Source organism: Astatotilapia calliptera, chromosome 3 (assembly GCF_964374335.1).
Source record: "Astatotilapia calliptera chromosome 3, fAstCal68.1, whole genome shotgun sequence".
NCBI lineage: Eukaryota > Metazoa > Chordata > Actinopteri > Cichliformes > Cichlidae > Astatotilapia > Astatotilapia calliptera.
In genome coordinates this window covers 8,025,869-8,048,274 of record NC_137424.1, presented here as the reverse complement: position 1 = coordinate 8,048,274, position 22,406 = coordinate 8,025,869, and the positions used below count along the sequence as shown (strand labels likewise).

Genomic DNA, 22,406 nt, shown 5'->3' with positions numbered 1-22,406 from the left:
TCGTGAGATTTTGAGCCAAAACCTCCTTCCATCAGTGAGAACTTTGAAGATGAAACGAGGCTGGGTCTTCCAACATGACAATGATCCAAAACACACCGCCCGGGCAACAAAGGAGTGGCTCCGTAAGAAGCATTTGAAAGTCCTGGAGTGGCCTAGCCAGTCTCCAGACCTCAACCCCATAGAAAATCTGTGGTGGGAGTTGAAAGTCCGTGTTGCTCGGCGACAGCCCCAAAACATCACTGCTCTCGAGAAGATCTGCATGGAGGAATGGGCCAAAATACCAGCTACTGTGTGTGCAAACCTGGTAAAGACCTATAGTAAACGTTTGACCTCTGTTATTGCCAACAAAGGTTATGTTACAAAGTATTGAGTTGTATTTTTGTTATTGACCAAATACTTATTTTCCACCCTGATTTACGAATAAATTCTTTACAAATCCTACCACGTGGATTCATGGATTTTTTTTTTCACATTCTGTCTCTCACAGTTGACGTGTACCTCTGGTGCAAATTACTGACCTCTGTGCAAGTTCCCCCACCTAAAATGATGACAATCGGTGGCTGACTAAATACTTTTTTGCCCCACTGTATATATCAGCAATCAATCAGAAAATCATTGGTTCATATTACAATTAAATATGAACAGGCTCCTTAGATGTAAGCAGTTCAGATCTGATGTCATTTACATTCTTCACACAGCACATTCGTCCAGGCTGACAGGTAAACATAGAACTAATCTCAGGTAACATGACTCATAGTAGAGATCCAGTAAGAAAGATTGCAGGCTCTAATATTATTACCACACAATCCAAGGACACACCAACAGCTCAGATTTGTAGAACTATTTAAACAAATGTCTTCTGAATATTCAATTCAGGTTCACAGTGGGGGGGGGGTTCGTGGAATTTTTAAAATAAAGTCTGCAACACAGAAAGAGCTGTGATCAAGCTATTTATTACTGCGCCAACACACATCAAACATCACAGTTCAGTCATGTCAGCGCTGCCACAGAGGTCGTGCTCCTCCTCCTTTACGCCTTCCAAGGAAGAGGGAGGAAGTTACAAACTGATCCTACCACACTTCACGTGTCTCGCTATGAAACCTAACGCATCAATGGTTGTGCTGTTTTGTGCCCTTGGCCTTATCAGCACCTGTAAAGGGAGTTGTTTTCTCAAACTGCTGAAGTAAGTTCATCTAGTTTTAGCAACTTTCACTGAACAGTAACAGTGTCACAACTAAGCATATGCATAAGCACTTAAACACTTTAAATGAGAATAACAGAACATTTCTATTACAGAGGCTGGAACCTGTCCCAGTAGTAGGTAGAGCACACCTGGACAGGTCACCAGTCTGTCAGAGGACTAACACAGAGACAGACATCAGAGTAACAAATCTATTTAAAATTAATGTAAGTTTGCTGCAGCTGTATGTATGAACATGTGTTTCTGTGCTCACAGTCCACCTCTCAGGAACCTGCAGTTCACTTTTAGTCTACTTTAAACAGACCTCACAAAAGGCTGATGTGGCTGGATCAGTAGTCTGATTTGAGTACGATACCTTTGGCCAGGGATTCATCTGGTGCATCGCTTCACTGCAGTCTTACGTATTTTCCCCACACCTGAATAAAAAAATACTGATATATACAAATAACAGCTTCAGCTGATGCAGCCTGACTCAATCCTAGATGTTCAGCACACAGAGACACAGAGGTGCCGTTTAAAGTTTAGTGTTAACCTGAGTCACTGATCATTTGCAGTATTACAGAGTCTGGCAGTCTTTGCATGATGTCCACGTCACTGTAAGTTTCTAGCTGACTTCACTGCAATTTCAATTTCAATTTCTGCTGTTCACAAACGCTGTCCATCTAATCTGACTGAGCTGGAGCTGTTTTGCAAAGAAGAATGGGCAAAGATTTCAGTCTGTAGATGTGCAAAGCTGGCAGAGACAGACCCTAAAAGACTGGCAGCTGGAACTGCAGCAAAAGGTGGTTCTACAAAGTGTTGACTCAGGGGGCTGAATAATTACGCACACCCCACTTTGCAGTTATTTATTTGTAAAAAATGTTTGGAATCATGTATGATTTTCGTTCCACTTCTCACGTGTGCACCACTTTGTGTTGGTCTTTCACCTGGAAGTCCAATAACATTGATTCATGTTTGTGGCTGTAATGTGACAAAATGTGGGAAAGTTCAAGGGGGCCGAATACTTTTGAAAGCCACTGTATATGTAGACACAGGACTACAAGTAGAAGATCAGACATGAAAGTGGAGATAACACAGAAGACCTGCAGCAAAGGTCAGAGGTCAGACTGGGCCCTGGATTCAACAATGAGCCAATGATCATCAAGCAGTGACTAAAGCAGAGCCCTGACCTTCTGACATTCATCACACAGTCAGAACAAATGTCTGCTGATGACTTCATCTCATGAAACGACTGATAGATGTCAGTTCATTGATCAGCTGAGCTGCTGATCTTCATCGTCACAGAAACATTCAGCTTGTTTCAATCAGTAAATAACTCCCACTACTCCCAGTTTGAACTGTTCCCACTCAAAATGCTGTGAGAACAATGATCATTGTAGAACTTCACAAACATCACGTGTTGTTTTCCACATGTAAGATCAGCAAACACACAGAAACTTCCTGTTGCCACACACGGCCTCTAAAATCTCTTCCACGCTTTCTGTCTGAAGTCCACTCTCTGTGTCGGATCCACAGGAAACAACAAGATCTTATTAACATGGTTTTCAATGTGTCTCCTTCCAAAAAGTCCAACCAATGAACAAATGTGTGTATTTGTGGAGGCCGAACAAAAGCATGACACATTTCTCTGTTTCTATAAACTGGAGTCAAACACAAACATGAAGAGTTTCACTGACAGACTCCAAAATGCCCCCACAGTGGATCAAAGGGAAATCCTACAGTGTGGCCAGAGACTCTTAATGGCTCCAACATCAACACATCCACAATGTTGGATCCAGTTCTGCCTCACAGAGTTACTAAGACACACCCTCTGCCAGCATCACAACAGCTCCACCTGCTTCACCTGCCTCCTCAGCATCTGTACACCTGAAGAGAAAAGAAAGGCTCCAACAGCTCAAATCTACAAAGGATTCATGAAGTTTCATCCAACAATAACATGTTTGCCTTCCACAGTGTGCTGTTAGACACCACTGTACCTCTGCCATTTCAAAAAGAGCAGCTTGGGAACATTTTGGCTCCAAACACTTTGTGTTTAAGTTCTTTGTTTTCTTTGTGAAGCCGACAACATCTGGAGCTTTGTGACTCATAGAAACATCATTTTGTTCTTTAGATGACAGCAGATTGGGACTGAATAATCAATCACTATCAAACCAATAAAGACAAACATGCTGATTTTACAGGAACTTTGTTGGAGAAGCTGCAAAGACATGAAACTGGTGGAGATCCCAAACCAGTTGATAGTGCTGGTTATTCCAAATAAAGCTGTTTCCCTTTGAGATGAAATGACTTTGTGTCCTGATATATAATAAAGATGTTGTTGTTTTTGAGCCCCTGTATTAAAAGTAGTTTAAAGTCAGCTTGAGTTTGATGTCTTTATGTCAAAGCTGCTCATGATGTTGAGCTGCTGATGGAATAAAAACAATATAAAAGCATGTAGTCCAGACTTAAATGTAGCCTGTTGTTAGCTGAGGTCCACACACAGTGTTTGACAGTGTAAAGTGTGTGAAAGGGCTGCTGGTGGAGCTCACTAGGATGAGCAGGTGACCACGAGGTGGAGAGCAGCTGGCCTGGCTTTGACCCGGGCCACGCCCCCTTTCTCTCTGCTTTGCTGTCACTTATCTTCACTGCTCTGTCCAATAAAGCTGAAAAAGGCCCCGAATCAAAGAAATCTGCTGCAGCCTCTGAAATGTCTTCTGTTTCCTTCCCGACGGCTTTTTCACCGTCAGCCCATCAGACAGTCCAGCAGCATTTATGATGATGTCATGATGTTGAAGAGGCTGCTACGGTGGCCTCCCATGACCCCCAGCCTCATCACAGCTGAGATGCAGACATTTGAAAACATTCAGCAGACAACTGAATAACAGTCCAACACAACAGTCTGTGTGCAGACACACACTGACCTTTCATAGAGTCAAACACAGCTGGTTGAGTCATTTCTCTGTGAGTCTAAAGTGAATCTAGTATTTGAAAGTCCACTTCCTGTATTTGTTGTTGAAGACTTCTTCAGCTTCTTCTCAAGGACATCAGCTGCTTGTTTGGCAGCAGAGGCAGTTAAGAAGCTTCCTGAAAAACACTGAACAGTGAGTTCACTGTGGCATATGACAGATTCAGCTTTCTGTGTGCAAATGTGTCTGTGTCGACCTTTCAAATGCTGTTGAATCCAAAACATCAGCGGCTCCTCGGCTGCTCACTTCATGCACTTCTGTCTGTGTGACAGTCCAATGACATCACAGCTGTTTCCAGCCCCAGTGTCTCAGGACTGGACACCTTTAAACATGTCGAGGATCAAACAGCGTCCAGCTAAACACACATGAAACTATCAGAGCTGACAATCATTCCAATAACATCTAATGGTTCATGTATGTAGACACAGGACTACAAGGAAATGGCTCTCAGCATCTGGCTGTGGGAACACATGAGTCCCTGTTTGTGTTCAGATTGTGTGCATGTTTTAGACGTGTGTCACATGTAGAAACACAACAATCCCACAATGACACACAGATGTGTTTGACACAGCTGTGCAGCTGTAAGTTGTTTCTAATGATTCATTGAAGCTCTTCTAACATTCTGGAGACGATCAGTACATGAATCTGTTCAACACGACAACAATTTGACTTCAGTGTGAACGTTTGCATTAAATAACCTTCTTCATCCAGCTGACAGCATCTTCATCCTATGATGTGAACAGTTCCTCCTGTTGATGACAAACCTCTGACAGGATCTGCTTGAGGAGCTTTTTCATGTGCAGCTCTCTGAGCTCAGGGCTGAGCTGCTGTTTCATCTTTAAGAGCTGCTGCCTCCTCGCCGGACTTGTTCTCCTCTTCTTCTCCTAATGACACCATTTCTGCTTCATATAAAATTCAATAAAGATGCTGACATGTATCTGTAGCAACAACATCATTGAATCTAGAACAACTGGAGCCAAACCAGTGGCTCTGCTGGGATCACTGGTGAGCCAACACTTCCTTGTTGATGCAGATTTCAGGGCTTCCTTTTGCTCCTCCGTTATAACTGTTCTCTCTTCTCAACACATGATGACACAAAGGAATCAGCAGTGACAAAGATGATGCTGAAGAGAAGCACACACTTCACACATATAACAGAGCAGTGCAGTTACACACACCTCTGCTCGACATCAGGCCTCAAACAAAGACACAAAACACTAACTTGACTCTAAACAGAAGAAACGAGCAGCTGTTTCTGTTCTGTGCTTATTTATATTTGACACACATGCTTCTCTTTGTGCAAACACACATCGCACTATAAGGGTAACCTCGCACACAATGATTGGACAGCACAGTGATGATGCTGGGAGATCCTATACGCAGCAACACAGAAACACTGAGAACTTTAAACAATGATGGAAAGTGTTATAAATGACTTGTTGGCCTCTGATCTGTCACAAACAGCTGAAACGTGTCTCTCATGAGTCACATGAAGGTTTTTGACAGAAAGGACAAAAAGTAGCTGCAGTCAGTTTGTGTCATTTTTATATTTATTCATCTGGGAGAAAAATCTGAGGGACATTAAAATGTGTTTTCAACAGAGACAAGAACATGAATATAACAGAACAGGTAAATGAACATGTTTCAAGTAAACAGCTGGACTGATCAGGTCCAAACACAGAGTGATAAACTTGTCAAACAGCTGTCATATCTTTATATAGAAGCTCTTTATAAATGCTGCTCACTGCAGTCTGTTTACTAATAATGTCAAAGTGTTAGAAACACAGAAACATCAGAATGGTCTTTGTTCACAGAAACCTGTCTGGGATCCTTTGTTGTTCTTTTGATGCAGAGTTACATTATAAATATAAAGAGTTATTTCAGAGTCTCATCAGTTTTCCTGCATGTCTTTATTTAACACATCAGCAGGGCTGAAGCTCTCATGTTAAACACACACTGATCTATGGACACGTTCATGTGTTTCTAACAGAACCAGGCTGTTATCAGCCTGCACTAACATTATGTCACACACACTGAATGTAACAGTGACAGTTTACATCATCACACAATCAGCTGTGATTGTTTCACTGTCATCAAACGAGTCAACAGGAAGTAGAATCAATAGAAACCAATCATTTACTGACAGCATGTCTGATGGAAATAAGTGCAGATTATGTATGAAGTCTAACTGCACACAGTAACTGTGTTACAATAAGGACTTAACAGCGCCCTCTGCTGGAGTGTTTCAGTACTGCGTTAACTAGAATACACCACCTCCTCCTCACACCACCTGCTACAGCTCTACTCTTCTATGACTACAGTCATCCACAGCACTGATGTGAGGTCACATGGTTCATATGTAAGGAGCACAGCTGACCTCAGGTCAGTTTAATGACTGTGAGCAGCAGCTGTGTTATTGTCACTGTGACAGGGAGACACTCTCAGACACAGCGCTCATGTCAGCTTGTTCTCATGCAGGAGGATCAGGAGCTCCATGTTTGTCTTTCTGTTTGAATCATGATGTGTTTGTGCCATCAGAGTCTGTCATGAGTACTCAGGGTTTCACAGCAGCTCTTCTGGATGCTGACGAGGACTCCAACCTCATGTTTCACCTCTCTGAGCTTCTGATGTCTGTGAACACTCGTGTTTCTTCTCTGGGCTCATCTGGACAAAAACACCTTTCTGTGTTTGGCTGCAGCCTCATTCTGACTGACAGGAAGTGTGTTATCCATGAGCTGCACTTCTGTCAGGAAGTTTCCTGCTGTGTTTCCTGTCTGTGGACAAACACGAGTGTTCCAGCTGAGGACTTGGTTCCTTCCACCTGTCCATACAGGACATCACGCTGTCTGCAGCTCTGTAAATGCAGCTCCAGGTCCTTCCACGTGCTGCTCTGTATTTGTGCAGTTTGTAGTGTGTCCTGGGAAACGTAGCACACATGGTGTTCTTCTGCTGTTTCCTCCTTTCACTGAGTGTGAAACACTGACGCTGTGCTGTTGTTCACAGAGGGGAGCTGATTCTAGCTGCAGCTGGACTCTGTCATCTAACTGAATGTGTTGGTGCTGATCACGGGGCTCTGAGGGGGGAGCAGCAGGAGGACTCTGGATGCTGACGTCAGTGTATCTGTGGAAGCTCCCACAGCGTGTCTGTCATTCAATATTGTGCTGTATATTGTATCTATGCAAAGATGAACAGACTGTGTGTTCACTGGTCTCTGTGCTGCAGCTCTGATGTCATCATCACTCCCTCCTCCACCCTCAGCAGTCCCAGCATGCTGCTGTGGTGCACCCCACCCTCACTCTACACCTGAGCCACAGACCACACCCTCCACCTCAATATACACCACAGTTTTCTCTGCTGTGGAAATGAGATCAGGAGGAAATCATCATTATTATTATTTAATAAACGCTCACATTAATGTGGGCTTATTTGTTTCATATTAGAAACATTAGTTGAGTGTTTTTAGTATAAAATGGTCAAAGTCCCTCTTTTTGCTCCTCCCCTCACCTGTGGATGGGCGGTGCTGTTACCGTGGTGACAGCTTGGATGTGTTTCAGTCCTGCCTGGTTATCACTGCAGGAATCTTTCACATTTATTACAGGTAATAACTCTGATTTTTCTGTGTATTATGAGCCAAATGTATCCTGATACACACAGAGATGGATGAGCAGAGGTTTTTTTGCAGTTTATGTAGTTACTATGGACTTAATGCATACATATTATTAAAATTAGGGCTATAACAGTTGTATTGATGTATAGCAACTTGAAATGCTCCCACAAATGGCTCCACAGCATGTAAAAATATAACAAAAGCTCTGGCGGACTTGGTTCTGTGGTCAGTCTTAAAGGGTGAAGTTAAACTCTGTAATCTTCACTGTGTCACAGAGTTCAGTGAGTCCCGTTATTCACAGTATCAATCAGATCATCAGAGAACAGCTGATCAGCAATCAGTGGTGCCAACAGCGCCTCCTGTGGTGAGAGGATGCAATAATGCAATGTAGCATTTTTCCACTCAACACTTGCAGTCATGGAAACTGTCTGTTGGATCTGTGTGACGTTGCTTTCTTGGTTAGAGTTCCTCACAAATGTCCAGATGATTCTTCTAATGAGGCGTCGACCATGTTTGCAGCTCTTTGGAAGAAAACGTCGCCCTTTGCCATCCTTACTTTTCTTTGACTTCTTCAAATGCAGCTGAACTCCAGCTGGTATTTTCTTGGACTTTGCAGCTGTTTCTGGTCATCAGTTCATTCCTGCAAACCTCTGAAGCTGAACAACAATGATGCTGCATTGCTGGCTGATCCCAAAAGGTTGATTCTGTTCATCTGGACGTTTTCAGAAACGTTTGCTCACTGATCAGGTGACTTCTTCAGTCTCAGCTGACTGCAGCTTTACAAGCTTACAAACAGCACATTTGCACAATGACTGAAAGCAGCAGCACCTGATATATATGATACTAATATAATACATATACATATATAATCCATACTAATGATGAAGGAACTGAGCTCACAGTCCATTGTTCATTCAGTGAACTACTCAGTTTATTTTGGGCCTCAGAAATGCTCACTCTGTTTGTACATCACTGTCAGCAATAGACTCATTCTGCTGTGTGGACAGGAACACATGTGACATCACTTCCTGTTTGTTTGTGACTGAAGAAGTTTACAAGGAATCATTTAGAAGAGTTTCAAACATCAACTGATTGAATCCATGAATCTGAAAACGTGTTTGTGAGTGAAAGAGACAGACATGTACAGACTGAACTATCTGTTCAACAGTCAGAGTGTTTCTGTAACAGGAGACACTCTTTACACTCCACTCAGCACAGGGACACTGAGGAACCAGGATAGACTGTAAACCCAGGATAAAGAGTTTGAGTGAATGTGGTGTTGAAGGTGTGGAGGTGGATCAGAGTGTCAGAGGAGACTCTGTAGAAGGACAGAGTGCCAGCAGGACAGTCCACATACACTGCTGCTCTGTTAGAGACAGAGGAGGAGGAGGAGATGGATGTTTGTATGTCATTGTGCCAGACATGACGAGGACCATCATCAGAGCAGCTCAGACTCCAGGACTGATCATTTCCTCCAAACACACAGTCATCACTGCCTCCTTTCCTGCTGATGCTTCTGTAACTCACTGATATATCAACGCCTCCTCTCCACTCGACCTCCCAGTAACAGCGACCAGTCAGACCATTTCTACACAGCAGCTGACGAACATCAAATCTGTCTGGATGATCAGGATATGACTGAACCTCCTTCACACGTGTCACCTTCCTGTTGTTGTCAGACAGTTGGAGCTTTGTGTTCACTGTGTTTGTGTTGATTGTGAGTTGACAGGAATCTGATGGAGAGAACAAACACAATCCAGCTGCAGTTATTGATCCATCATCTGTTCATTGATTGACACTTTGATGATGACTCCTGACATGATGAAGATGGTTGAATGTGTGCTGCTTTGTTTTCATGAATCCCATTAAAAACACACTTACACTTCCTCAGACCTGGTCTCAACCATCGGACTCCAGCAGGCTCCACCCTGAAAGGAGGAGGGGGGTCAGAGCAGCACAGTCAGCATGCACACATGGACATTACATGGCTCTCACACACACACTGTTACACACTGAGCTCAAAGCTCGGCTCCACTGTTTTATTCAAAGAAATCTACATTTATTTATCAGCACATTTAAAAACAGCTTGAGCCAAAGTGCTGCACAGAGTAGAGAGAAAATAGGAAACATACACAGTAATGACTATAAAGACTGGTCAGGATTGAAAGCTACAGAGTACAAATGTGTTTCCAACCGGCTTTTAAAAATGTCCAGTGTTGGTGACGACCTGATGTGAAGGGCGACTGTTCCAGAGTTTGGCTGCAGCCATCGATAAAGCTCACCTCTGTTTTTACGTCTAGTTCTGGTCAGAAGCTGCTTATCTGCAGACCTGAGGGCTCCACTTGGATTCTTTTGTTAAAGAGAGATAAGATGGAGCCAATCCATTCACAGATTTAAAGACAACCAGATCTGGAAGTGGATTCTACCACGTACTGGTAACCAGTGGAAAAAGCTGGTGATGGGTCGTCTAGCACAGACCCACCGCTGGAACCAGACAATTGATGAGGGAGAGAACTGTGACAGCGCCGTTCCTTCACTTGACCTCAGTCGCTCTCGTCTGCTCCCTCGTAACACTGCTCTTTATTGAGCTTACATGAATATGCACAAGTTCATTATGACGTCTTACACAGGTATGAACAAAGAGTACCAGTCTGTGCATAGTGTGTGTGTGTGTGTGTGTGTGTGTGTGCGTGTGTTCCAGATGTGACCCTGTGACCCCAAAGCTGGTGCTAAGAGTCCAGCGGTCCCCCTAACAAAGGGCTCTTATACTTAACCAGACACAGAGTAGGTGTCCTCCTACACCAGGGGTCTCAAACTCGCGGCCCGCGGGCCAATTGCGGCCCGCAGGACGATAGTTTTTGGCCCCACCTTAATATGAAAATGTAATGTTAGTTTGATAATGTATGACACTTTACAGTGTTGTGGGCGGAGCTGAATTAACCCACCAATCAGGGTGGGATATGGATCTCAGGGGACACCAGCCGGGCTTGATGCAAGCAGGGAAACATTTCTCAATGAGTCAAAGTTCCAGCAGCGTTGCCCTGGAGTGTTTCTTTCTTTCCTGTGCCTGGCTGGCTTCCTCCTTTCTATTGGGCAAACGCCGACATTCGCCCCAGCGCGCTGCGTTCACAACACTTCAAAAAAAGTTGTTTTTTTAAGTTGCTGCCCAGCGGGACATTATACGTATATAGATTTATACACATGTCAGTGGGATTTAAAGTTATTTTTCCACAGAGAGAGATCTCATATTAACTCTCACAGTGATGCGTAGGCGGCGGGATAAAAGAAAAGTCATGAACTCAATGCAGCCCAATTTAGTCTGCAGTCACATAGCGACACCTGTTCATCGGCAACAACAGTCCCCGGTAACCCGGACTAATTATAGGGTCGCACCGTAATTTGTGGCTCCATGTTTTTATTTGCATCACTGCGTTTGCATTGCAGCAAACATGAACATTACATATATTTCAATATAATGTAAAAGCAGTCAAAACAACTAACATCAGAAACAGCTGATGTTATTTGTTATATGTCACGGTGTCATTTCCGCTTCTTTCTCCTGTAACAACAGCCCGGCGCCGTGAGCAGTCGCCTTTTTTACGCTCGCTATCCCTGCACTTTCTACCATCTGCAAACGCCACGGTGTTCGTGTCGTCATGAAAGACATGAACATCGAGCGTAAAAACAAAGGAGACTGCTACCGGCTTTTTATCTGCCGATCGCCGTGCTACGGTTGCAAGAAAAAGAAGCAGAAATGACGTTCTCTACGCGTTGAGACGTTCCCCGTCCGTCGGCTAAACGCTTGATTGAAACTTCAATGCGACAGTGACACCAAGTAGAATTATAAATGTCACATAGCCCCAAACATGTCTTTTTCAAAGCCTGCGGTGAAGAGAAAGGTTGGTGATGAGCACCGACAATTTCAGGAAAAGTGGGAAATGCAATATTTCTTTGTTGAGCACAGGGGCACCCCGACCTGTCTTATTTGTACAGAGAAAGTTGCGCTGCACAAGGAATACAATTTGAAACGTCATTACACAACTAGACATGCTGAGGTGGATGCAGAATACCAGGGAGACGAGAGAGCGAACCGGGTTGCCAGTCTTAAAACAGATCTACTGAGGCAGCAAGATTTCTCCAAGAAAGCAACCAAAGAGAATAATGCAGCAGTCGGAGCCACGTGGTTAGTGAGATGATTGCTAAAGCAGGGAAGCCATTCACAGAAGGTGGATTTGTCTAAAAGTGCATATTGCAGGCTGCAAATATAGTCTGTCCGGGAAAGAAAGGTCAGTTTAGCAACATCAGCCTTTCTGCCAACACCGCAGCAGATCGCATTTCTGACCTGTCAAGTGACATTTATGACCAATTGTGTGAGAAAGCCAAATGTTTCAGTGTATACTCAGTCGCTCTTGATGAGACCACAGACATCACCGACACTGCCCAGCTCCCAATGTATGTCCGTGGTGTTGATGACAGTTTTGAAGTGATGGAGGAGCTGCTCACAGTAATTCCAATGCATGGCCAGACCACCGCTCAGCAGATATTTACAAGCTGTGTGATGCCATTGAGAATGTTGGTTTGCCATGGAAGAGGTTTGTTGGAATAACAACAGATGGAGCGCCATCAATGACAGGGAGGAAACATGGACTGGTGGCACAAAACAAACTGGAAGAGGAAGGCGTGGAGGAGGCCATTGCTCTGCACTGCATCATCCATCAGCAGGTCCTTTGCAGCAAATGCAGGAAGTTTGACAATGTGATGTCTATTGTTGTGAAATGCATCAACCAAATCAGATCCAGGGGCTTAAAGCACCGAAGGTTCTGTGCTTTTTGAGAGGAAATGGAGTCAGAATATGGGGATGTGCTCGACTTCACTGAGGTACGTTGGTTCAGCAGGGGAAATGTATTAAAGAGACTTTTTGAGTTGAGAGCAGAAGTGAAGCCTTCATGGAGAAGGATGGAGTTAGTGTTCCTGTGCTAACTGATCCCAAATGGCTCATGGACTCAGCTTTTCTTGTTGATATGACACATGAGCTTAATGTACTGAACAAGACGTTACAAGGCCAGGGGCAACTTGTCAGTGCTGCCTATGACAACGTGAGAGCATTCTCCACAAAACTGGCGCTCTGGAAAGCTCAGCTCTCTCAGACAAACCTTTGCCATTTCCCAGCATGCAAAGCACTCGTGGATGCAGGCACACCATTCAGTGCTGACGAGTATGTTGATGTCATTTTGAGGCTACAGGAGGAATTTGATCACAGATTTGCTGACTTCAAGACACACAGAGCCACCTTTCACATTTTTGCGGACCCCTTCTCCTTTGATGTGCAAGATGCCCCTTCTGTGCTTCAAATGGAGCTCATTGAGCTGCAGTGCAACTCTGAACTCAAAAAAAAGTTCAGGGAGGTGAGTGGAAAAGCAGACAAGCTTGGACAATTTTTGAGAGGATTGAGCCCTAGTTTCCCTCGGCTTTCCCGAATGTTCAAGCGGACCATGTGCCTTTTTGGTAGCACATACTTGTGCCAAAAGCTCTTCTCCACTTTGAACTTCAATAAGTCCAAGTACAGGTCCAGACTTACGGATGATCATCTTCAAGACATACTGAGGGTCGCAACTGCTTCCTCCCTCAGGCCAAATCTGGCTCGGCTATGCGAGAGGAAACGCTGCCAGGTCTCTAGTAGAGATGGACCGATCCGATATTACGTATCGGTATCGGTCCGATACTGACCTAAATTACTGGATCGGATATCGGAGAAAAATAAAAAATGTAATCCGATCCATTAAATATCACAAAAGCACCTCACAAAACTTGCAACACGCCGTAACTCACCTCAGAACGTTAGCACGTCGTAGCAGTATGCATCACGTGATAGAGCGGCTGTGGCATGCGGGACCTGTCGGTGGTCTGGATAGCATGTGGAGCTTCGCTAGCAACCCGGCATTTCATCTTTGACAAAGTTATCCCCGAGAGAAGTAAAGCAAGTGTGTAAGTCCATCTCTGAATGTTTGTAAAGCATTCCTGCGTTAAGCTTAACAAGCGACTGCCTCTCCTGCTGCTACTTCAATCATGAAACTGCTTAATGATCAGCTGATCGGCTTTTCTGTCGCGAGTCCGTCTCTCTTCTTTGTTTTTGGCCCACTTTGCACCAGAAAGAGGAAGCCAGTGGCTGAACAACAGCAGCACGTTTAAACTTGATAAGCTGTTGTTACAATTTATTTAATATTACTTTCTACACCAGGATCTTTTTCTACGTAGCTGACGGCTGGTAACTGTGCAGGGGCGGATCTAGCAAAGTTTAGCCAGGGGGGCCGATAGGGCATTAACAGGGAAAAGGGGGCACAAAGACATACTTTTCTTTCTTATTCTCATTTAAAATGTCTAGCTTTTAATAAATAATTATCTGACACCCAAAGTTTTAATTTGATGTAAAATGAATAGAAGTCAATTACTGTATATAGTAACTGTTAAGTCTAATATATATACCCTAGTAAGCTATAGTACTTTTTACTTTGGGAAGGTACCATCTGTGCAGTCTGCAATTTTGTTGAAGAAAGATGTTGAATCTATTTAATATTTCTTGAAAAGTAATTGATTTCTGTGCATTTTTATTCACACTGCATCAAATTAAGGTTGATTACGTCGATTAAGCATCATGAGGTGGAGCGTGAGGGGTGGTTCCCTATATTTTATTTATTTATTTTTGTTGTTGCTGGGAGTTGGAACCCTATTAGTTAGGTTGCTTAATATTTACGCTAAGTACTCTTTAAAATACCAGAATAGGGAGGATGGTGTAGGTCTAAGTTTATTAGATTGATCAGTATTGCTGAACTATGAAATGTTTTTTTTGTATACAGGTATAACAGAATAGCTTTAGTGTAGTTGTTGTTTTAAACTTGAGTATGAACTTGCAGACTTGCAAAATGCAGCAAGATATTTTAAAAAACAGTTTTGTTGATTAAAAAACACTATATCGGATTCATATCGGTATCGGCAGATATCCAAATTTATGATATTGGTATCGGTATCGGACATAAAAAAGTGGTATCGTGCCTTCTCTAGTCTCTAGCAGCAAGGAGTAGGCAAGAGAAGCCATGTTCAGAAGAACAGTTCATTTTCTACAGTGTTCCATTCATGTTCAGAAGAAGGTTATAGAACTGTTAATACAGACATTTCAATCTAAATACAGCAGATATAGAAGCCTGAAAGATACACACAAGTTCACTGACTAAAAACATCTTATTATTATTTTATTTATGTATTACAGATTGATTTATTTTCTTATTAATTCTTAATTTGTTTATTTATTTTTCATATTTTGTGTTAAAAAATAAAAATAAAGAGATTTGAGAAGATTGGAATTTTTTAACCATGTCTTTCTTGTGGAAAACCTAATGCGGCCCAGCCTCACCCAGACTCTGCCTGCAGCGGCCCCCAGCTAAATTGAGTTTGAGACCCCTGTCCTACACCATAAATCAGTAAGAGAGGGTACGACCCCTCTCATGGCCCCAAGTGGTGTGTGCATGCCAGAGCACTCTGGAAGGCACACAGAGTCTTTACACACTACTAAGGATCAATCCTCTATCATTATGCAATCAATTATACAACTCTAAGCATATATGAGTAAATATTTCTAAGTATAAATGACAATCAACAATATAAACCTTACAGCTGGTTTTAATAACAGAATTTATTTGTTTCTCAAATGAGAAAGAGCTATCGAGAAACACTCCTAAATCTTTAGTTCTGAACTTTTCCAGTGGGCCAAGGTCAACATTATTAGATAATGCTAATTCTTTTCCCTTACATTATAACAATGTGAGGAGTTAATGCTAAGTATACTGCCATTAGCGGCTAATTCTAATTAGGGGTGAATAATTATTAGTAGCTAATGCTAATATCGTTTTCTCTTCCCTTTTAACAATGTGAACAGCTAGTGCTAGGTAGGCTGATGCTAGCAGCTAATGCTAATTTGACGTGAATTAGCATTATATTAGTGAGGAGTTAATGCTAAGTAGGCTGCCATTAGCTGCTAATGCTAATTTTAGATGAAAAAGCATTAGCAGCTAATGCTCATATTGTTTTCCTTTGCTTTGTAAGAATGACAGCAGCTAGTGATACGAAGTCTACCATTATTAACTATTGTTAATTTGATGTAAATTAGCATTATCTGATAATGGTAACCCTTTTCCCCTGCATTATAACGATGTCAGGAGTTAATGCTAACTAGGCTGCCATTAGGGGCTAACTCTAATTAGGTGAATAATTATTAGCAGCTAATGCTATTATTGTTTTCCCTTTTAACAATGTGAGCAGCTAATGCTAATTTGATGTGAATTAGCATTATATTAGTGAGCAGTTAATGCTAAGTAGGCTGCCATTATTAACTAATGCTACTTTGACGTGAATTAGCATTATGTGCTAATACTAATACTGTTTTCCCTTACTTTTTAACAATGTGAGCAGCTAATTCTAAGTACGCTCTTGTAAATAGGTAATTCTAATTTAGTGTGAATTAGCATTGTTCAATAATGCTAACACTGTTTTCTCTTACTTATTAAAAATGATAGTAGCTAATACTAATACTCTTTCCCGTTGGGTAACAACGATGTGAGGAGTTAATGCTAAGTAGGCTGCTTTTAGAGGCTTATTCTAATTAGGGCTGAATAACTATTAGTAGCTAATGCTAATATTGTTTTCTCTTTCCTTATAACAATATGAGCAGCTAATGCTAATTTGATATGAATTAGCATTATATTAGTGAGGAGTTAATGCTAAGTAGGCTACCATTAGCAGCTAAAGCCAGAGGTGGGACCAAGTCATTGTTTTGCAAGTCTCAAGTAAGTCTCAAGTCTTTATCCTCAAGTCTCAAGTCAAGTCTCAAGTAATGTCAGGCAAGTCAGAGTCGAGTCTCAAGTCACTGGTGTAAAAGTCCGAGTCAAGTCACAAGTCTGAAACTTTGAATTTCAAGTCCTTTCGAGTCTTAAAAAAAAAAAAAATGAAAAAAAAATGTTGCAGTTATATGCTAAATGTAAATATTAGACCATGTAATTTTAAAATCTGTGTTTTTCTCAACACATGACAAAATAGTGAACTTAGAAAATATACACAAATTGTGAAATTGCACCTCTTTAAAATGCAGCTCAATTAAACCTAGCTCCAATAATAATTTTCACCGACAGTTCTGAGATAAGCTGCATGTTATTCTTGGATGCGGTTGTAGGACCAGCTTTAATATCGCATGACAAAAATATCATACACATTAAAAAAAACTGTATCACCAACGTAGCCTGGACAACATTTGCTAGTTGGATGAAGTCAGCTATCTCATCTTAGCATATTTATATGCATATTTATAATTATACGGTTCTTGGAGTGAGTGCATACACTCATGAAGTTTAGTAACTTCAGGTCACTGCAACAAGCCCAGGTACAGTTTACCGACGGATGGGTACAGGACCTTGAAATGCACCGTGTAGAACGAAAGACCATCGTACGTATCATAAGTTTACCAGTCTCACAAATTGTCGTCATAAATACACATTCCTTAACCGTTTATTAATAGGACCTTTGAGCTCAACGGTAATTAATTAGTAGTGGAAATAATTTCTGGTACCCATCACAGAAATGTAGCAGTGACAATAATACTGTATGCTGTAATCGTACTGGACAATTGGTGATACAAAAAACCTGTTTTATCCTGTGAATAAAAGTATATGTTTTTATCAGTCTACCATAATAACAGAAGCGAAACACAATATTGTGTCAGGATAATTTACTATTTATGCACAATAAACAAAGAAGCATAGCGCGACAATTTCTGTTCAGCGCCAGACTTGCTTGTAACCTATATCACCAATTATGTTATGAAAAATGACGTATTAACTACTAAAAAACACTGACCTTCGTGTAAATGCTTGGAGCAGACTAACCTGTGAGCTGGAGTGTTCTGGGACGTTATATTTGGTCTTTGAATGGCTGCAATCCAGTCGCGTCTTTGTTACTTCGGAAACATGGCTCGAACAATTTCTCTTCAACGACGTAATCCGATAACAACCGATCTCTTTACCCGTCGGCTTCCCGTGGCTGTCATGCGACCGGCTATTGCAGTTAATAATACAACGGCTTCTTGACATTTTTGTGTTTCTTTTTATCGCTGTGTGACTGATTTTAATTGAAAGCCTGCGTGCGCTAGTACCGCTTGCCACGAGTTCCCAGAATCCTTTGCGGTATGCATGTTAAATTTTATATTTGGGGTAAAATATCAAGTCTTTTCAAGTAAACCGGTTCAAGTCCAATTCAAGTCCCAAGTCATTGGTGTAAAAGTCCAAGTCAAGTCACAAGTCTTAGAACATTTTTTCAAGTCAAGTCTAAAGTCATAAAATTAATGACTCGAGTCTGACTCGAGTCCAAGTCATGTGACTCGAGTCCACACCTCTGGCTAAAGCTAATTTGAGGTGAATAAGCATTAGTAGCTAACGCTAATACCCTTTTCCCTTGTGTTATAATGATGTGAGACGTTAATGCTAAATAGGCTTCCATGAGTGACTCCTTTCCCTTGCATTATAAAGATGTGAAGAGTTTATGCTAAGTAAGCTGCCATTAGCAGCTAATGCTAATACTGTTTTCCCTTTCTTTATACAACTTGAGCAGTTATTGCTAAGTAGGCCACTTTTCTCTGCTAAAGATTTCTGTGACCATGATAGAAACTCTGATAAGCTAATGCTGCTAAGCTAATGCTGTTTATGGGCCCTGTTAGAATCAATATTTCATTCTCATTCTGTTGTTTGAGAACAATAACAGAAAAATGTGCACTTGAGAACAAATTTATTGTGAATTCAGCTGTGAATGTACAGTTTGTCATTATTTAAGCTTCCATTTCCAAATGTTAGCTGACACTTTATTAGGTACACTGGCATCTATATCAGGTATACCTGTGACCTAAATGTTCCTGCAAACAGACTCCTTGGAGACCCCTACATAAATATCCATGAACTATCCAGCTAGACTAGTGTGTCTGTCCCTGAAAATATTCCTGCATGTGTGATTGTTCATGTGTCATCTGCAGGAAACAAACAGGAAGTGAGTGAAAGACACAGGAAATGTTTCCAGCTCTTCCTCCTCTATCAGATTTTCTCTCCATACCTGAGAGTGTCCAGTCTCCAGCCTGGATCCTTCAGTCCAGCCGACAGCAGCTTCATTCCTGAGTCACCTGGATGATTGTAGCTCAGGTCCAGCTCTCTCAGATGGGAGGGGTTGGAGCTCAGAGCTAAGGCCAGAGAAGTACAGCCTTCCTCTGTGATCAGACATCCTGACAGACTGCAGACACACAAAACAACAATCTATCTGTCAACAGTTGTTTTCTCTTTGTCACAATAACATCTATCCATCCATTGTAACTTTATTTATAAGTGACAATACCCAACAGACAACAACAGTCATCTGAAGCTGTTTAACAGTGTAAGGTGACCGCCTCCACTGTGAGCAGCACTTGGTGATGGTGGGAAGAAGAACTCCCTTTGACACAAAGATCCTCCCAGTGAAAACAGGCTCCAGGAGGAGCATCTACCATGACTGGTTGCAGGGTGAGGGGAAAGGGAAGAGATGAGCTCAGAGAGACAAGAACAAAACAGAGAGACAAAAGTTAAGGACATGCAGTAGTGACATATAAAAGCATCAGGAGTGAAAAGAGGGGAGAAGAAAGCAGAGCATCATGGGAAGTCCACCAACAGCCTGAGCCTATAGCAGCATAACTAAGGGATGGTTCAGGGTCACCTGATCCAGCTCGAACTATAAGCTTTATCAAAAAGGAAAGTTTGAAGCTGATCTTCAAAGTAGAGAGGGTGTCTGTCTCCTGAACTCAAACTGGGAGCTGCTGCCACACCCAGTCCAACATAGCCAGGCTTTCTTTGCTGCTTTGACAAAACCTCAAATCCCAGTCAGAGATGATGAGCATCATCACAGTGATGATCATTTCTCTGTAACCCAGGCTTTCTGCTTCAGGATCTGTGCACGCTCACAGAACAAGGAGACCTTTAAACATCATTTCACTAACTGGATGGACTGAGCTCAGCCTACAGATGAACTGGTGCCAGAGATCATAAAGAACATCAAACAGTCAAATTCAACACTTTTAATGGAAATATGAGATTAATGCTGCAGACAATCATGAAGCTGCTGAATTCATGAACATCAAGAATGCAGCGAGTGGTAAAATAAAGATTTGACCTCAGTGTGCTCAGTGTTCCTGTCTATTCCTAACATATTCCTAACATGATAGCTGCACTTTAGAGCTCTAAAACTGGAACTGACACATGTTTAAACTCTACATGTTACTCAGTACATTCAGTTCTGACACTCGCCCACAGTCCAACAAAGGAAACATGGAGATCACATCAGTTTGTCATCAAAGTCTAATTATTAGGGCAACTTAACCTGTTATTATCTCGTTAACTCATTAACTGATTAACGTCAGCAATTATTTTAATCACAGTTTTTAAAATCATGATTATTGTGAAAGTGCTCACTGGCTCTGAATATAAAAGCCATGGGTCACAGGAGGGATGTTGATCAGTGCTGGCTTGAAATGGGCGTCATTATGCGTCTCAGCCAATGGGAGCATTGAGGGTGGGCCTAATACTACTGCAGCGCTCACATGACCCGGGACAGAAAGAAAGGGGCGGGGACAGAAACATGGAGACAGGTACAGATCTTTGACATGTTCATTTTAAACTGTTCCAGGAGGCAGTGTTGATACAACTAAAGTTATCTGTTGTTGAAGTCGGTCTGAGGAACGTTCTTAGGATCAACAAATGACGGCATGTATGAGCCTCAAGACGCAGCATCACAAGAAGAACACATGAGCTGTAGAAAAAGGAGAGACTACGAAAGCCACGGCGTTACAACGTGAACATGCTTGATCAGAGTGTGATTGTGAACAGGAGGAAGACTCAGCTGAGAACAGTGTGGTGGATACAGAGCAGAGCCCACCATCAGTACAGAGGCCTGTCCATTAGAGTGCTGCTCCAACATGCAGCACATGTACTTGGCCACAGCTGCAACATCTGTACCTGTGAAAGCTTCTTCTCTGTTGCTGCTCATATTGTGCAGAAGAAGAGAGTTTCTTTATCATCAGAAAATGTCAATGAGCTTGTGAGTCTTAGCAGCTGGCTCGGTGCAGAGGAGGAAGAACATGTCAGTCAGAGGAAGATAAATGCAGTTCATGTTGTCAACTCAACCTGGACTGTTGAAAGAGTTTTTCTTTGTCTGGTTTCTGACTGAGATTCTCCAAAGGAAATCCAGCACAAACACACACTTCACACACTCAAAGTCCTGCATAGTAAATGAGCTGATGAGCGTTTGTGCTGCTGCCTGATAACAGAACAATAGTTCTGCTGCTTCCTGTTCTGCAAACACACATTTATAAATGTTCACTTGCTGTTGATCAAAGGTATGTTGGTGGCTCTGGACGCTGAGGGAACTTTGTAAAAAACTAGATCAAATGTTAACGTCCTGGCAGAGGCAAAGAACTTTGATTTGATATTTGATTAGATTCATGTTTCAGCTCAGACTGACAGAAATATTTGAACTGCTGCTGTGTTAAAGGGAACACTGCTGTTAGAAAGCACCTGATCTGTTTCTGCACACTGAATGTTGCACTTCTCATACTGCAGTACTATTAAAATAAGTACACAATGCACTACTTTTGAACTCATGATTGCATGTTGCTGTAACAAAGCCATTAATGTGATTCAAAGTGTTCATGGTTTCCCAGCACAACAAATGATTGCACAAGTGTGACTGATCCACTTTCTAATGTGTGTGTAGCCCACACTGTGTGTCACTGTGTCACAGGTGAGTCTGTGTGTCCAGGTTCTATGAGGACAACAGGATATAGTGACTGAGTCCAGCAGCTTAAAGTCTGACTCCATCCTCCATTTAAATAACTCACAGCAACAACTGAATAGCTTTGCCTTTGTGTAGCTGACACTTCATTTTAATGTCCTTCTATTCTGGTTCATCTGGTCTCAGTTTCTATAAGCACACAGGTTTCATCAGGACTCTATGACCTCAGTGATCTTTGCTGGGCCTTAATGCTCTGAACAAAGCTGCACAGCACAAGACTAAATAGAAATGAATCAGTCTTTCATTCTCACTGCTGTTTGACTTCAGCTCTCAATGTCCCACCATAACCCATGGAAAGAATTACTGTCCATCCAGGCTACTGAACATGAAGCTGATGAAGGTGGAGTATTGTGAGGGCTGATGGAGATGATGATGAGGAATCCAGGAGCAGTGGGTGGATGGCAGCATCAGCATGAAGGATCAGTGTGAGAACACATCATCATCCACAAAGGAAACCAGTCTGAGTGTCTGACGCTCTTGTTAGAAAGACGCAGTCCCAGCAGTTAGCTTGTCTGCTAGTTAGCTGAGAGCTAGCTCACTTGTACATTGAATACCAAACTGTGTAAACCAGGGGTGTCAAACATATGGCCCGTGGGCAAAATCCAGCCCATGAGATAATTTCATATGTCAAATATTGATGAATTTTCAGGCTTGCTGATAATCAATGTGAGCACGGCTGAGGTTTTATTCTGATGAGCAAACCATGTGGCCAAACACTTTAAGAGACAGACTGGGATCATACCATTATGTG

General features: G+C 42.2%; 1 protein-coding gene and 1 long non-coding RNA gene across 2 annotated transcripts in view; both read right to left on the bottom strand.

Annotated features, from left to right (window-relative positions):
- Positions 1 to 22,406, bottom strand: part of LOC145422849 (NACHT, LRR and PYD domains-containing protein 3-like) — a 126,642-nt gene that overhangs the window by 36,188 nt on the left and 68,048 nt on the right. The gene's annotated exons all lie outside the window — the stretch shown is intronic.
- LOC145425009 (uncharacterized) lies at positions 5,679 to 11,386 on the bottom strand. The gene is made up of 2 exons (XR_013905744.1): positions 9,635 to 11,386; positions 5,679 to 9,486 (listed from the first exon to the last, which is right to left on the bottom strand). It is a non-coding gene; the product is annotated as an uncharacterized LOC145425009 (long non-coding RNA).